The sequence below is a fragment of the Heptranchias perlo genome, chromosome 20 (assembly GCF_035084215.1).
Source record: "Heptranchias perlo isolate sHepPer1 chromosome 20, sHepPer1.hap1, whole genome shotgun sequence".
Taxonomy (NCBI): domain Eukaryota; kingdom Metazoa; phylum Chordata; class Chondrichthyes; order Hexanchiformes; family Hexanchidae; genus Heptranchias; species Heptranchias perlo.
The window spans coordinates 11102530-11119763 of NC_090344.1; the positions used below are offsets into that span (position 1 = coordinate 11102530).

Below are 17234 nucleotides of genomic sequence, written 5' to 3' on the forward strand. Positions count from 1 at the left end.
AGAGCCGGGGAATGACAGGCCCATCAGTGTGACCTCGATCCGAGGGAAGATGCTTGAAGGGATCCTAAGAGATGCTGTTTATGATCACGGGGAAAAAGAAGGAGCCATTCGAGATACTCAACACGGCTTCCGGGAAAGAAGGTCGTGTCTCACAAACTTGCTTGAGTTTTTTGAAGAAGTTACCGGATTAGTGGATGAGGGTAATCCGGTTCACATTGTCTATCTCAGGGGTGCGAAACTCATTTTCTATGGTGGGCCTGATCCGATATCCTGGCACTTGGCCTGGGCCACATTCAACAAAAGTTGTAAACTAGAACTGGATGAAGATGAACTATATTGGTGCTTACTTGCACTTAGATTTAATTTACTGCTACTGCTGCTCCAGATACCTGGCACCTCTTAGCTTGAACCATTGCATCAACATTTGGAGTAAATGACTGGGCTGAGGCCTGTCTTGGATAAAAACATGAGGACCACTTGTCATTACAGTACTTTGTGCCCCAAACACTAACCGTGGAAGTGAATTTCACAGTCTCACAACTCTCTACGTAAAGAAGTTGCTCTTGATCACTGCTCTATAACAGATAGCAGGGGTTAAGGGTCGCTACTCAGACTGTATAAGGTGGAATGAGGTGTTCCACAAGGGTCGGTTCTGGGACATTGTTCATAATTTACGTAAATAATTTGGACTCGGGAATCGGAAGTACAATTTCAAAATTTACGGATGACACCAGATTAGCGGGGCGGGGGGCTATGGGTGGGTGGGGTATAGATAATATTGATGAAGCTTGCGACCAATTACAAGAAAACATTAATAAACTTGCAAAATGGGTGTATAATTAGCAAATGAATCTAAATGCAGATGAGGGTTAAGTGGAGCATTTTGGTTGCAAGAACAAGGAGGCCGCATGATACTTGGACAATAAGAGTCTAAATGTCCTTGGTTCCAAAGAAAACAACCCCAGCCTATCCAATCTTTCATCATAGCTAAAATTCTCAACTCCTGGCAACGTCGTCGTAAATCTCCTCTGTACCCTCTCTGGAGCAATCACATCTTTCCTGTAATGTGGTGACCAGAACTGTACGCAGTACTCTGGATGTGGCCTTACTAGTGTTTTATGTAGTTGTAACATAACCTCCCTGCTATTATATCTTATGCCTAGGCTAATAAAGGAAAGTATCCCGAATGTCTTCTTAACCACCTTATCTACCTGTCCTGCTACCTTCAGTGATCTGTGGACATGCACTCCAAGGTCCCGCTGTTCGTCTCCACCTCTCAGTATCCTCTCAAGCAATGTTGTTTCAGAGCAACTAATTCTGGAACGTCTCACTTGATAATACAAGTCGTAAGTCAAAACCAATTTGGTAAAGGGAGACTAATATTGGTGACTGGAAATAGTTAGTGTACAACTTGATATTGCTGCACACCGGAATAGAAAACGAGATTGGATGGACAGAAGAGGTCTGACAGGATGGCCGAGCAGTTGTCGGAGGCAGTGAATGTTTACACTGGCTGCACAGTGAGAGCGGTGCGTTGGCCTCGGGATATGATTCTCGCTTCGGGGGTTTTATTGATTGATATGCGAGAGATCCTGGGTTCAAATCGCGGACGAGCCCTGCTGTCTCGCTGCTTTTAGTGAAAAGTCTCCAATTGGCTTCTGATATCTTTCCAGTGTTGCTGTTGGTAGAATTGAATTACATCCAGAGGATGTTTGAGCTCCAGAGGACAGAGTTCGGAAGTTTCCAAGGCGCAACACACGGGAAGTAAATAAAATGTTTCAAGATGATGAGGAGATTGAAGCTGACTGTGAATTTATCTCAATTCAGACGTTCTCACTGATATTGGATGACGGGAAAGAGAGCCACATATCCAAGTTTGCTGATGACAACAAGATGGGCAGCATTGGAAGCAGAGTAGATTGAGGCATAAAATTACAGAGAGACAGTAATATAATAAATGAATGGGCAAAACTGTGGCAAATGGATTTGAATTGACGCAAGTGTGAGGTCATCCACTTTGGACCTAAAAAGGATAGATCAGAATACGTTCTAAATGGAGAAAAACTCGAAACTGTGGAGTTCCAAAAGGACATAGTGTCCATGTACATAGATCATTAAATATCATGGACTGGTACAGAAAATAATCGAAAAGGCTAATGGAATGCTGGCCTTTATATCTAGAGGACTAGACGACAAGGGGATAGACATTATGCTACAGCTATACAAACCTCTTGTTAGACCACACCTGGAGTACTGTGTTCAGTTCTAGCACCGCATCTTAGGAAGGATACATTGGCCGTGAATGGAGTGCAGCGTAGATTTACTACAATGATACCTGGACTCCAAGGGTTAAATTACGAGGAGAGATTATACAAACTGGGGCTATATTCCCCGAAATTTAGTAGATTAAGGGCTGATTTGATCGAAGTTTTCAAGATATTAATGAGAACTGATGGGGTTGATGGAGAGAAACCATTTCCGCTGGTTGGGGAGTCCAGGATGGGGGGGACACGGCCGAAACATTAGAGTCAGGACTTTCAGGATTGAAGTTAGGAAATACTTCTATCAGCAAAAGGAGGTGGAAGTTGGAAAATCTTTTTCGCAAGCGGCAGTTGATGCGAGCTCAATTGTTGATTTTAAAGCTGAGATTGAAATTATTTTGTTCACCAAAGGTATTAAGAGATATGCGGCTAATGCCCATATATGGAGTTACGTCACAGATCAGCCATGATCTCATTGAATTGTGGAACAGGCTCGAGGTGCCCAAATGGCCCACTCCTGTTCCCAAGTTCCGCATGGTCCAGAATGCAAAAACTTACTGCATTGGCCGGGAATCGAACCCGAGTCTCCGACGTGGCAGGCGAGAATTCTACCCCTGAACCACCAATGCTCATAAAGGATGCCTTGCTTGTTTCCATTTGAAATGATCTCTGAACGAACATGCCGTTTGCTGTTGGGATGGCCGAGTGATTGAAGCGTTGGTCTCAAAATTCCAATGGTGTTTTTCTCCCTCGATTTGAATTCTGCTCGCAGCGTCACTGTTTAAAGATCTCTTCAATGCTGAAATAGAAAAATTGGAGTTAGTTGACCGCATTTATTTCTCGCTCAGCATGACAGATATTTCAGCGTGGCCGGTGCTTTTGATTGGGTGCCCAAACTTCTCTTGAAAGATTTCAAGACCCGAGAAGGAATCTCTCCCAATCTGTAACTTAAATTCTGCTAGTTTACAAGACCTGACATTTATACTCTTTATTTTCTTTTCGTGCATCTCTCTATCTCCCCCTGTCTCTGACTCTTGTCTCTCTGTGTTGTCCCCGATGTAATTCTGATCTAAACTGCAAAACCAGCAGAGAAGGGGAAAGAATAAAAAGATTGAGGCGGTTGGACAAGTAAAGGTGGAACTCAGCTGATAAATTCGGAGCTAATGTACCCACATTTATGTCTCTTCGCCCTCATAGTGAATGGAAGCATCAATTTGAGTGAAGTATACTTATGGTAGAGTGTAAACTGTGACGATGCCGAGACAGATGACAATGTCGTTTCGGAGCAATTCGTTCTGTAAATTGTTACTTGAAAATACAAGTCGTACATTCAAAACGAATTTGATAAAGAGAGGCTAATATTGTCGATGTGAAATAATTCGTGTACAACCTGATGTTGCTCTACATCGTACATCGTACAAGAAAGCGAGATTGGAGGGACAGAGCGTTCTGAAAGGATGGTGGATCGGCTTCAAGGCAGCGAAATTTTACAGTGGCTGCACGGCTCTGTTGCCAGTTGGTCTTTGGGTCTGATTCTCGCTCAGGGAGTTTCACTGGTTCAAGTGCCGGATCAGCCCCGTGGTGTCCCCATTTTTGGTCAAAAATCACCAATTGGCTTCTCACAGCTTTTCAGCGGTTTTGACTTATCTCCAGCAGAGAATGTTTGAGCGCCAGAGGACAGAATGCAGAGGGATTGTCCACGCAACACACTGAGACGAAATGAAGACAAGTTTTCTAGAAGTTGTACTGACTGAAGCCGGCAAATTAATTTATCCCAACTCAGGCGATCTCACGGGTACAGAATACAAAAGGTAAAGGATGCTGAATTGGACTGGAACCAAATCCCTGATTTCCCACCGGCAGGCGAAGATACTAACACTGAAATACTAATGCACACACAACTGCAGGCTGCACGTGTAGCGTTGGGTACATGTCCAGAACATGCAGTCTGGCAGAGTTCCCGTGATAACCCTACGCAGTCTGCTCCACTGCCATGCAGTTCCTGTGGGTTACGTAAGGAGTGGGTCAAACATAGCCGTGTAATTCAAAGGGGGCTTGAAACCACCTCACATCGCCACTGTGAAATGCTCAAATAAATAAGAGCTGTAGTTACCAGGCGGTGTTTACTCCCTCAGAGCATAAAGGATAATCCAGCCCATTGTTCACCTAAAAGATTTCACGACATGAGACTGAATTTATTTTAACCTGTACTTTAAATTCTGCTCAATCACAGAATTTGGAGATTTATACTATTTTTCTTTGCATGCATCTCTCTATCTCTGTCTGTGTTTCTTCTTTCTCTCTATTTCCCCTGATGGACTTATCAGGCTTCCTTGAACGGCCAGGTCTGGAAACCCGGGATGGGACAAGGCTGTCGGATCTTCAGTCCAGTTGCTTTATTTCGACGGGATGAGCTTTGCTGTTTTTCGTCTCCGCTTTCGGAAAATATAAACCCAGATGGAAATTCCCCTCCTCGGGTCCGGTCACCTCCCGGTAATGGAAATGAACCCGATCTATCACTCGGTCTTAATATCTGTATTCTCATTGCTTAAGATTAAAATTACGGGGCTACAGCTATTCTCAGGACACATTTTAGAAATTAACACATAACAGACTTATTCGGAAACGTGGGATTAAAGGGCAGGTGATAACCTGGGCACATAATTGGCTAAAGGGAAGGAGGCAGAGAGTAGTGGTGAACGGATGTTTTTCTGACTGGAGAGAAATATGCAGTGTGATCCCCCAGGGGTCGGTATTAGGACTATTGCTTTTCTTGTTTTTATAAATGACTTGGATGTGGGAATAGGGAGTACGATTTCGAAGTTTGCGGATGATTCAAAACTTGGCAACGGAGCAAATACTGAGGAAGATAGCCGCAGATTTCAGGAGGACATAGACAGACTAGTGAAACGGGAAGTCACGTGACATATTTAACGCAGATCAGTTTGAAGTGATGCACTTTTGGAAGAAGAACAATTTATGGCTGGTTGCAAGAGCAGAGGGACCTGGGGTGCATATTCACAAAACAGGGCAAGTTGATAAGGCGGTTAAGCAAGCGAATGGGGTACTTCGCTTTGTAAATAGGACATTGAATATAGAAACAAGGAAGTCATACTAAACCATTACAAATCATTGGTTAGGCTCAGCTGGAATATATTGTACGGTTCTGGGCACCACACTTTAGAATGGAAAGGCATTGAAGAGGATTCAGAGCAGGTTGACCTGGATAATACCAGGGTTGAGGAACTTCAGTTATGTGGAGAGATTGGAGAAGCTGGAATTATTCCACTTACAGCAGAGAAGGTTAAGGAGTGAATCTAATGGATGTATTCAAAGTAATGAGGGGTTTTGAAAGATCAAGTAGGTAGGAATTGCTTCCTCTGGCAAGTGGGTCAGTAACCAGAGGTCATAGATTTAAAATAATTGGCAAAAGAACTAGAGGGGAGTTGAGGAGAATTTTAACCGTGAAATTCGGCTTTTCTATTCCCTTATGAATATCGCAGATTATAATGTCCAGGCGGGGTGGGACTGAATGGGGGATAGAGTGCGGAGATTGGAATGGAAGCTCATCAGAATGAACTTGGTCTCATCAGTTTTTGATATTTTTCCTACCAGTTGCCCGAAGCTGGCGGTGAACCTTCTTCTCCAGAGAGGATCGTCATTTCAGTTCAGAAGGAAAAAGGTATCAAGAAAATCGGGTGACACAGACACGGAATGATCCGAGACTGACAGCAATTCCCATTTAAACTGACACAGACACGGAATGATCCGGGACTTACAGCACATCCCTTTTAAACAGACACAGGCACGGAATGATCCGGACATAAATCATCATTATGGTACATAAGTTTTTCTTACGTTGACCATAAGGTTTGCTCCTTTTACAATGACTCCGCTTTTCTCTTTGATACTTCGCGACCATTCTCATTTCAACACGTTCGTGGAAGGAACTTTTGCTGAATTCAGCAAACAACGCAAAAACCTCTGCCCGCCGTTTCGAGAAGGATGGGACTTTCACCAGACCTGCTGGACAGACTGAATGAGGGAAAGAAGACTTAAAAAAATAACGACGAGGGTGGGATTCGAACCCACGCGTGCAGAGCACAATGGATTAGCAGTCCATCGCCTTAACCTCTCGGCCACCTCGTCACATGAGGAAACCTGCGAAATCCCTTTTATTCAAAATGAAAATACTGGTTATGTTGCCAATTTGAAATAAAAACAATGAATGCTGGACATCCTCAGCAGGTCAGGCAGAATCTTTAGATATAGAAACAGAGTTAACGTTTCAGGTCGATGACCATCACATGAGTATTACATCACACTCCTGACTTGCGCCTTGCAGATCGGAGAACAGCTTTGGAGAGTCACGAGGTGAGTCACTCACCGCAGAACATCCAGCCTCTGACCTGCTCTGACAGCCACAGTATTTATGTGGCTGGCCCAGTTAAGTTTCTGGTCAATGGTGATCCTCAGGATGTTACTCGGGGGGATTCGGCGATGGTAATGCCATGGTAATGGTAATCTCCCACAGAAGAGATTTACTGGAAAGATTCCAGGGATGAGGGTCTTTAGTTGCATGGATAGACTGGAGAAGCTGAGGTTGTTCTCCTTCGAACAGAGACGGTTGCGAGGACATTTGATAGAAGTATTCAAAATCATGAAGAGTGTAGATAGAGAGAAACTGATCCCGTTGGCGGAAGGGTCAAGGACCAGAGCACATCGATCTCAGGTCTTTGGCAAAAGAACCAAAGTTGAAGGAAAAACTTTTTTTACACAGCGAGTGGTTATGATGTGGAATGCACCGCCCGAGGGGGTCTTGCAGGCAGATTCATTCATGGCCTTCAAAAGGGAACTGGATAAGTATTTGAAAGGAAAAAATACAGGGCTACAGGGAAAGGGAGGGGGAGTGGGTCTTGCTGGATTGCTCTTGCAGAGAGCCGGCACGGACTCAATGTGCCGAATGGCCTCTTTCCGTGCTGTAACATTTCTATGCTTCTATTCTATTTGTAGGAGACGATGCTAAACGACCGGAGCGTGACGTCAATCGACCTGGTCATGTACATTCCCTGATAATAAATCCTAGTGTGAGGGAAAGAAGGAATATGTAATTATTGTACATATTTTTTATATTATGCTGACCATAAGAGATACTCGGTTTACCAGGGGGCCAATGTGCCCTTTGATTGATAATTCACCTAGATCACACCTGACACTCCCAACACCTCCGTGCAAGAAACAGTTTAGGTGCTAATTTGACTTTGCTGATTTGAGCAAACAGATGTTAGCCAGCAATGCGGAAAGGCACTTCTTAGAAAAGAAGGATTTTTGGTGAAGAGACCAAACTGAACAGCGCCAGCAAATTCTTACAGCGGTGGAATTCGAAACCTTGTAATTCAGAGATCAAATCTAACATTTTCGAAAACTAAGCCACTGTCCCACATGGCAATCGATTCGTTGCGGCTGAAAGATGTCATAGAGCTGAAACCTTACCTCTGGCTCTTTCTCCACAGGCGCTGCCTGACCTGCTGAGTGTTTTCAGCATTTTCTGGTTTCATTTTTATGATTTCAGAATGGCTGTTTTCCTGAAAACACCCAATTTGACCAAAGGACGCAGCTCGCACTTCACTTTCCCCGCACGCTTTAAAGTCTGTCGTTTCTGAACAAAATCCCCTCCACGCCGGACATTCAAAGGACCTTTCGCTCACGGCCAACCTCCTGTAATCGACACTTTTTCGCCACTGCCGCGCTTTGCATTTCTCCTCATTCCTATTCAATCGGACATTTCCACAGACCTGTTAAAATCAAGTGGAACATTTCCGATCTTCCTGCACCGCCCAGATTGCCAAAAGTGCACATTTCAGCCGTCATTCGCAGCGATGCAGCGCCGCCCGTCTCTCCCGTCCATCAACTGCTCGGGGAAAAGCGCCAACGACCATGGAAACAAAACCCAGTTCTTCAGTTAACATCCCCCGTGTCACAAGATACCCCATGGAAATTTCACGGAGAAGTATGCCGCTGTCCTTCCGATTGCCAGCCCTGCTTTCTTCGTTCTTGTCTCTGGAGCAGTCTCGCAGGTGGGAATGTTTCAAGGCACAAATGAACATTGGTGCGAACGGGACATGTGCCCCCGAGTAACAGCGGTCGAAGTGGAGCAAACTTAAAGACATAAGAATGTGAAAGTGAGTGTTAGAGTCGGTAAGGCCGCAGTAAAGTCTCAATGAAATGGACCATGATTGTGGAAGGAAAAAAATCTGGAAGAAGCGGCGGGTCTGAATTTTGGATCTTTCAGCAGAGACACATGAGAGAACAAAGACAGGATACAGACAAATGTGTTGGAGGCAGAAAGAAAAAGAACGAATTAAGAGGAATGAAAAGAGAGTGAAAGAAAGGATGGGATAGAAGGCGATGAAAGAAAGAAAGAAAGAAAGACGGGAGAGAGAAAGACAACCGTGCAATACTCACCCGGCAAACGGGCGCTGCTCCCAATCGGCTGCACTTCGCCCCACTGACCCTCGTCCCATTCACAACATCCTACAATACACTGTCAATGCTGTGCAGTGAAACAGAGAATTTAAAGATATAAAGACACTCACACACCGTCCTACAATACACTTTCAATACCTGTGCAGTGAGACAGCGAGTTTCAAGGTATAGAGACACTCACACACCGTCCTACAATACACTTTCAATACCTGTGCAGTGAGACAGCGAGTTTAAAGGTATAGAGACACTCACACACCGTCCTACGATACACTTTCAATACCTGTGCAGTGAGACAGCGAGTTTCAAGGTATAAAGACACTCACACACCGTCCTACAATACACTTTCAATACCTGTGCAGTGAGACAGCGAGTTTCAAGGTATAGAGACACTCACACACCGTCCTACGATACACTTTCAATACATGTGCAGTGAGACAGCGAGTTTAAAGGTATAGAGACACTCACACACCGTCCTACGATACACTTTCAATACATGTGCAGTGAGACAGCGAGTTTAAAAGTATAGAGACACTCACCTTTTTGTTCAAAAGTAGCACATCCCAGGAATATTAGAGACCGAGGGTCAGTTTCCCTCTCCTGATGTAGCTAAGGCTTGTCAGTCAAGAGTCCCCTCCTCCCAGTATTGGCTGTGGAGGAAGTACAGTGTAGATTTAATGGAATACCTTCAGCCTGACCGAGGTTATTCTGACTGGCCAGTAATTACTCGATCTATCCCTTTCTCCCTTTTTAAACAACGGTACATCTTTAGCAGTCCTCCAATCCTCCGGCATCACACCTGTAACCAGGGAGGATTAGAAAATGATGGTCAGAGCATCCGTTATTTCCTTTCTTGCTTCTATTAACAACCTGAGATATATTTCATCCGGGCCTGGGGATTCAGGTGGAATGATTTGGGTACTTTCTATTTTCTGTTTGCAAAAGTTTGCACCGCAGGTCAAGATCACAAGTCTCGGTCAAAATTAGGACCACTTCTGGGTTTAAACCTCAAATCGTGAATTATACCACAACTCCAACGATCCCAAAAACAAATAAATTAACGTGTTACAGACACATTCTATGAGAGGTCTGTCTGTACAATGAAAGGGCGTTTTTGATCAGTCATTCTGATATCCGTTTCCTCCTGAAGCTTGAACAAATACAAATTCCACACTCTTATTTTGTCGTTTAATTCCACAAATTAGGTGAAAAGAATGAATTACGGAAGGCACTGCTGGGAGTTGAACCCAGGATCTCCTGTTTACAAGACAGATGCTTTAACCAACTAAGCCACAGCGCCACTTGATACCATTGTTCGCCCACCTCCTCTCACTAATATCTATCAGCGACACGTTACTGTCTGTTTGGGGTTCAGACCGTTTTATCTTTGTCTATTTCGCTTGTCCGTTTACCTGTGCATCCCAATTTCGCCTGCATTTCTCTCTGTGTTTAACTTTGTGTATCCCTCAGTGCGTTGATACACGGATGATTATGTGTGCTTGTGTTTGTTACATTAAATAAATTAGGGGTTGAGACAATTCTCGCTCTGACATTGGACAACTATTGACCCAAACTTTACAGCGAAGTGTTGTTTATTATGGTGCCGAAACTAAAAAATCGTAAGAGGTCCAAAAAGGGAAAAGGAGATAAACTTGTGAGGGAAAATATTGACAACAATCAAGGTTTTTACACGTATATTAAGAGAAAGAAGGGTGACTAAGAGTAACGTGGGCCCCTTAAAGACAGATGGAGGTGATATTGTAATTGAAAATCAGGAAATGCCAGAGTTGCTAAATATTTACTTTTCATCGTTCTTCACAGAAATGGATGGGGCTAACATACCAGAGACACGAGGAAAACTGAAAATAAATCAAGGGGATTCGTATAAGTAAAATAATGGTAATGGAGAAAATAATGAGACGAAAGATAGACAAATCTCCAGGACCTGATGGTTACCATCCCAGGGGACGAAGAGGAATAGGCGAGGAAATGGTACATGTTTTAGTCATGATCGTTCAAAAGTCTCTTGATTCAGGAATTGTTCCTTTGATTGAAACATTGTCAATCTCACTCCATTATTTAGGATGGGTAGGAGAGATAAAGTTAGAAATTAAAGACCCATTAGTCTGAAGTCTGTTGTGGGGGAGTTACCAGTAACCGTTATTAGGGAAATAATGACTGAACACTTGGATAAATATGAAGTCATCAGCGAGAGCCAGCATGGATTTGTAAAGGGTAAGTCAAGTCTAACAAAACTAGTTGAACTTTTTGAAGGTGTATCTAACGTGGTAGATAATGGAGTTTCCTTGGGTGTTATATAATATTCACTTCCAGATGCATTCGATAAGGTACCACATAAGAAGCTGTGAACAACAATGAGAGTGCGTAGAATTTAAGGCAACCTAATGAAATGGGTTCGGAGTTGGTTAGAAGGTGGGAGACAGAGACCCAGAATAATAAGGTATGTACTCAAATTGGCAGGATGTGATCAGTGCTGGGGCATTAGCTTTTGACTATATGTATAAATAACGTAGGTGAAGGTATAGGAAGCCGTATCGCCACGTTTGTCGCTAACATCAAATTAGATATCACAGTGAGTAGCGTTTCTGAGTGTATAAGGTTGTGGTGCAATCGGTCAGCCTGCGGTAATTAGAGGACTCTAGAAATACCCAGGTTATGAATTCGAGTCGCACCTTGGAGAGACAAACCTTCCAATCCGAGCATTTTGACCGGAGTTCAAGGTGCAACTGGCATGTTCCATAACGCATCTACTTCTTAGTGTTCCTATGTAGGCACTTGTGGGTACTTGAGTTCCTCTGGCCGACCGTCTTGCAAAAGCAGGTGCGAGTTCACTTGTTTATAAGGGAAGAGGGGGCGATTAGCGACAGCTGATAAAGCAAAGCGGCCTACACGAGGTCCTTAAATCTAAAGAACCAAACACACAAATCTTCTTTTCGTTGAGTGGATATTCGTCGATTGGAAGTTTCGTGTGAGGAAAATTTGGAAGGGAAATCTGCTGCCTGGTGTCACTGTGTAACGGGTGAAACTATTCAGTTTACAGATGTTAATACGCTGAAAGGTCGAGAGGTTATTTCCAACTCCCGTGTGGGACAAGTTTAGCTTTTGAGCCACTATATAAAGTGTTATTTTAATTGGTGCTAACGATTGACAAGACATTTGGCACAAACAAACAGAATTGTAAACTCACGAGTTCACTGTCCATGTTTCTCACATCATGTTCAACAGAAACAAGGAATCCCCTCAACACGTCACTGAGAATTTTCAAAAAGGGATCCTCATCATGGTTCGACGTCAACGAGGGATAATTCATAGTGCAGGAATCTGCATAACGGAAACTTTTCTAATCGCGAGTCCGGGTAGCTCAATCGGGAGAACATCGGACTTTTAAACCCGATAATGATCTGAAGGTTCAAAGTCTGGTTCAGGCTGTAAATTTTGAAACAGCTGGCAAGTTCTGTCTTTGCAGCGGAGCAACAACTGCGGGACAGACGAGGCCTGCGATGTGCTGTCAAAGCTTCGGTGGTATCCTGTTTCCCAGGGATGGACAGAAATGCGCTTCCTTCGGCGGCATTCGCTTCTTTCCGCCAGCAACGTATGATTGGAGAGAGCAGGGCCGGACAGGCGGCCTGAATGTTGTTGCTGTCGTGGCTTCACTCAATCCGGGAGCTGGGGAACATCGAACATCGAAAAACTGATGGATGCAGTGCTGTTTAGAACTGCAGTTATTAACCGGGGCAGCGCTGCAGGATTCTTTAATGATCTCTCACAAAACAACTGAAAACAGTCGCAATGTGCAGCTTTGAGAGGGGCTTTCTGCACCGTTAGGGCAGGAAACGGGAGTGAGGGAGAGACACTGTCGGTAACTCTGTAATGCTTGAGTTTGTGTAGAACTGCACAGAGCTTCGATGAGGTGTTGTGTTTTTTTCATATTTAACTACAGAGTGAATTCTTGCTTCATTTATATTCACTAATTGTTGGTGGATAACGTTTTCAAAATGTTTCCGCTCGGTTTCGAACCGGAGTTATTTAATGTGTTCGGCGTGCGTGATAATTACTGCACGACGAAAAGTTCACTGTGTCAATGCATATTGGCATAACTCAGATGATAGCTGCCGTCTACAAATGCTCTCAGTGCGAGAGGCGGGTCAGATTCCCGTTCAGGGAATTAAGTTTTACAAAATAGTTTATTGTATTAATTTCGCAAAACTCATTAAACTCTGTAAAAAAGACGAATACTCGTTCTAATCGCCATTAATCAACCAGCAACATTCTGTTTCAGACTGAAGGAAATCCTAACATTTTTTTAATCATTCATGGGATGTCAGCGTCGGTGGAAAGTCCAGCACTTATTGCCCAATCCTAATTGCCCTTGAGAAGATGGAGGTGATCCGTCTTCTTGAACCGCTGCAGTCCGTGTGGTGAAGGTTCTCCCACGGTGCTGTTAGGAAGGGAGTTCCAGGATTTTGACCCAGTGACGATGAAGGAACGGCGATATATTTCCAAGTAACGATGGTGTGTGACTTGGAGGGGGCGTGCAGGTTGCGGTGTTCTTATGTGCCTTCTGCCCTTGTCCTTCCAGGTGGTAGAGGTCGCGGGTTTGGGAGGTGCATCTTGTGGATGGTACACATTGCAGCCACGGTGCGCTGGTGGTGGAGGGAGTGAATGTTTAAGGTGGTGGATGATGTGCCAATCAAGTGGGCTGCTTTTTCCTGGGTTGTGTCGAGCCTCCTGAGTGTTGTTGGAGCTGCACTCATCCAGGCAAGTGGAGAGCATTCCATCACACTCCTGACTTATGCCTTGTCGATGTTAGAAAGGTTTCGGGGAGTCACGAGTCTCCAGTGCAATCACATCTTTCCTGTAATGTGATAACCACAACTGCACGCAGTACTCAAGTTGTGGCCTAACTAATGTTATATACAGTTCTAGCATAATCTCACTGCTATTGCAGTCTATGCCTCGGCTAATTAAGGAAAGTATCCGGTATGCCTTTTAACCACCTTATCTACCTGTCCATCTACCTTCAGCGATCTGTGGACATGCACTTCAAACGTCCCTGTGTTGATCTACACCTCTCAGTATCCTCCCAAGCATGGTAGTTTCAGAGCAACTAATTCTGAAACGTCTTACTTGATAATACAGGTCGTACAGTCAAAACCATTTGGTAAAGGGAGACTAGTATTAGTGACTTAAAATAGTAAGTGCACAAGTTGATATTGCTGTACACCAGAATAGAAAACGAGATGGGATGGACAGAAACGGTCTGAAAGTTGGCTGCTCGGCTGTGGGAGGCAGCGGACATTTATCCTGGCTGTCTCACAGCCAGTGGTTTGTTTTTCTCGGGGTTTGATTCTCACTTGGGGGATTATATTGATTAATGATACGAACGGCCCCGGGTTCGAATCCACGACGAACCTGACAACCACAAGGCATTTTGTGAAAAGTCACCAATTGGCTTCTGATACCTTTTCAGTGTTGCTGTTGGTCGAATTGAATTATATCGAGAGCATTTTTAAGATCCAGAGGAGAGAGTGCGGAACTTTCCAAGGCGAAACGCATGTGAAGTAAATAAATGTCTCAAGCTGATGAGGAGATTGAAGCTCGATGTGAATTTACCTTCAGGCGGCCTCATTGACATTAGATGACAGGATAGAACGCCACATATCCAAGTTAGCCGATAACCCCAAGATGGGCAGCATTGTACGCAGTGCAGATGGAAGAACAATATTACAGAGACATTAATATAATAAATGAATGGGCAAAACTGACAAATGGATTTCAATTTAGTCCAGTGTGAGGTCATCCACTTTGGACCTGAGGAGGATATTTCAGAATACTTTCTAAATGATGAAATGCTCGAAACTGTGGAGGTCCAAAGGGACTCAGGGGTCCAGCTACATAGATCATTAGAAGGTCATGGACAGGTGCAGAAAATAATCAAAAAGGTTAATGTAATGCTGGCCTTTTTTATTTAGAGGAATAGAATACTAGAGAATAGACATTATGCTACAGCTAATCAAAGCTCTGGTTTGACAACACCTGGAGTACTGTGTTCAGTTCTGGGCACCGCACCTGAGGAAGGATATATTGACGGTGGAGGGAGTGCAGTGTTGATTTACTACAATGATACCTGGACTCCAAGGGTTAAATTCCAACGAGAGATTACACAAACTCGGGTTGTTTTCCCTGGAATTTGGTAGGTTAAGGGCTGATTTTGTCGAAGTTTTCAAGATATTAAGGGGAATTGTTGTGGTAGTTCGAAAGAAACTATTTCTGCTCGTTGGGTGCCTGGGACGAGGGGACATCGCTTAAACATTAGAGTCAGCAATTTCAGGAATGAAGTTGGGAAACACTTCCACAAGCAAAGGGAGGTAGAAGTTTGGAACTCTCTTTCGCAAACAGCAGTTGATGCGAGCTTAATTGTTAATTTTAAACCTGAGATTGATAGGTTTTTTTGAACCAAAGGAATTGAGGTATATGATGCTCAGGCGGTTTTATGGAGGGAGGTCACAGAACAGCCATAATCTCATTGAATTGCGGAACAGTCTCGAGGTGCCAAATGGCCGACTCCAGTTCCCAAGTTGCTCATTGGTGCAGAATGCAAAACGATCCTGCATTGGCCGGGAATCGAACCCGAGTCCCTCGCGTGGGAGGCGAGAATTCTACCACTGAACCACCAATGCTCGTACATCTGCTATCTGCAAATGTCCACTTAGGTCTCTTCGCTCTCATAGTGAATGAAAGCAGCAATTTGAGTAAAGTTTGCTGATGGTCGAGTGTGCGTTGTGACGATATCGAGACAGTCGACAATATTCAGCGCAGTTGATTCTGCAAATTGTTGCTTGATATTACAAGTCGTACATTCAAAACGATTTTGATAAAGACACTCTAATATTGTTGATTTGAAATAATTGGTGTAGAACCTGATATTGCTCGACATCGTATTTGGTACAAGAAAGAGAGATTGGATGGACACAGCGTTCTGAAAGGATGGCGGATCGGGTATATGGGAGCGGAATTTTACCCTGGCTGAACATCTCCGTTGCCTTTGGGTCTGATTTTTGCTCAGGGAGTTTCATTGGTTCAAACCGGATGAGCCCCGTTGTGTCCCCATTTTTAATCAAAAATCACCAATTGGTTTCTCACATCTTTTCAGCGGTGTCGAAGGCAGGCTTGACTTATCTCCAGCAGAGCATGTTTGAACACCAGAGGACAGAATGCAAAGGGTTTGTCCACTTAACACACGGAGACGAAATTAAGATAATCTTTCAAGAAGTTTTACAGATTGAAGCCGGCACGTGAATTTATCCCAATTCAGTCGATCTCATGTGCGCAGAATGAAAAGGTAAAGAATGCTGCATTGGCCTGGAACCAAACCCCTGGTTTCCCACCGGCAGACGAGGGTTCCACCACTGAACCGCTAATGCACACACAGCTGCAGGTTGCACGTGTAGCGTGTGATATATGTCTTGAATATGCAGTCTGCAAAGCTCCTGTGCAGCCTGCTTTTACAGCCGCGCGGTACCTGTGGGTTAACGAGCGAATAAGATAAGGCATAGACTTTGAAATTCACTGTGCTTTCGAAACCAACTGACAATCATGGTGCAAAATGCTCAAATAAATAAGAGCTGTAATTACCAGGCAGTGCTTCTCTCAGAGATAAAGAGATAATCCAGCCAAATGTTTACCTATAAGATTTCACGATATGGGCTTTAATTTAAGTTGCACCTTAAATTCAGTTTGATCACCGAATGTGGAGATTTATACTATTATTTTCTTTGCGTGCTTCTCTCTATCTCTGTCTGCATTTCTTCTCTCTCTGTGTTTTCCCCTAATGGACTTATCAGGCTTCCTTGAACGGCCAGGTCTGGATGGGATATGGCTGTCGGATCTTCAGTCAAATGTTGTATTTCGACGGGATGATCTTTGCGATTTTCCGTCTCTGTTTTCGGAAAATATAAACCCAGATGGGATTCCCCCTCCTCAGGTCCCGTCACCTGCGGGTAATGGGAATGAGCCTGATCTATCACTCGGTCTTAATATCTGTATTCTCATTGCTTAAGAATAAGATAACGGGGTTACATTTATTTTCAGGTCACATTTTAGAAATTAACACATGACAGATTTATTCGAAAACTAGAAGCACGTGGGGTTAAAGGACCAGTGGTAATGCGGGCACGTAATTGGCTGAGAGATAGGAGACAGAGAGTAGTGGTGAACGGATGTTTTTCTGACTGGAGGGAAACATGCAGTGGGATCCCCCAGGGGTCGGTATTAGGACTATTGCTTTTCTAGTTACGTATAAATGACTTGGATGTGGGAATAGGGAGTACAATTTCGAAGTTTGCGGATGTTACAAAACTTGGCAAAGTAGTAAATAGTGAGGAAGATAGTAGCAGACTTCAAGAGGACATGGACAGAATGGTGAAATGGGCAGTCACGTGACAGATTTAATGCAGATCAGTGTGAAGT

General features: G+C 43.9%; 3 non-coding genes across 3 annotated transcripts; all 3 read right to left on the bottom strand.

The window, feature by feature from the left end:
• Positions 1-6328: 6328 nt before the first annotated feature.
• On the bottom strand, positions 6329-6410 carry trnas-gcu (transfer RNA serine (anticodon GCU)). The gene has a single exon. It is a non-coding gene; the product is annotated as a tRNA-Ser (tRNA).
• A 3560-nt stretch (positions 6411-9970) lies between these two features.
• trnat-ugu (transfer RNA threonine (anticodon UGU)) lies at positions 9971-10044 on the bottom strand. The gene has a single exon. It is a non-coding gene; the product is annotated as a tRNA-Thr (tRNA).
• A 5330-nt stretch (positions 10045-15374) lies between these two features.
• trnag-ccc (transfer RNA glycine (anticodon CCC)) lies at positions 15375-15445 on the bottom strand. The gene has a single exon. It is a non-coding gene; the product is annotated as a tRNA-Gly (tRNA).
• Positions 15446-17234: the final 1789 nt, after the last annotated feature.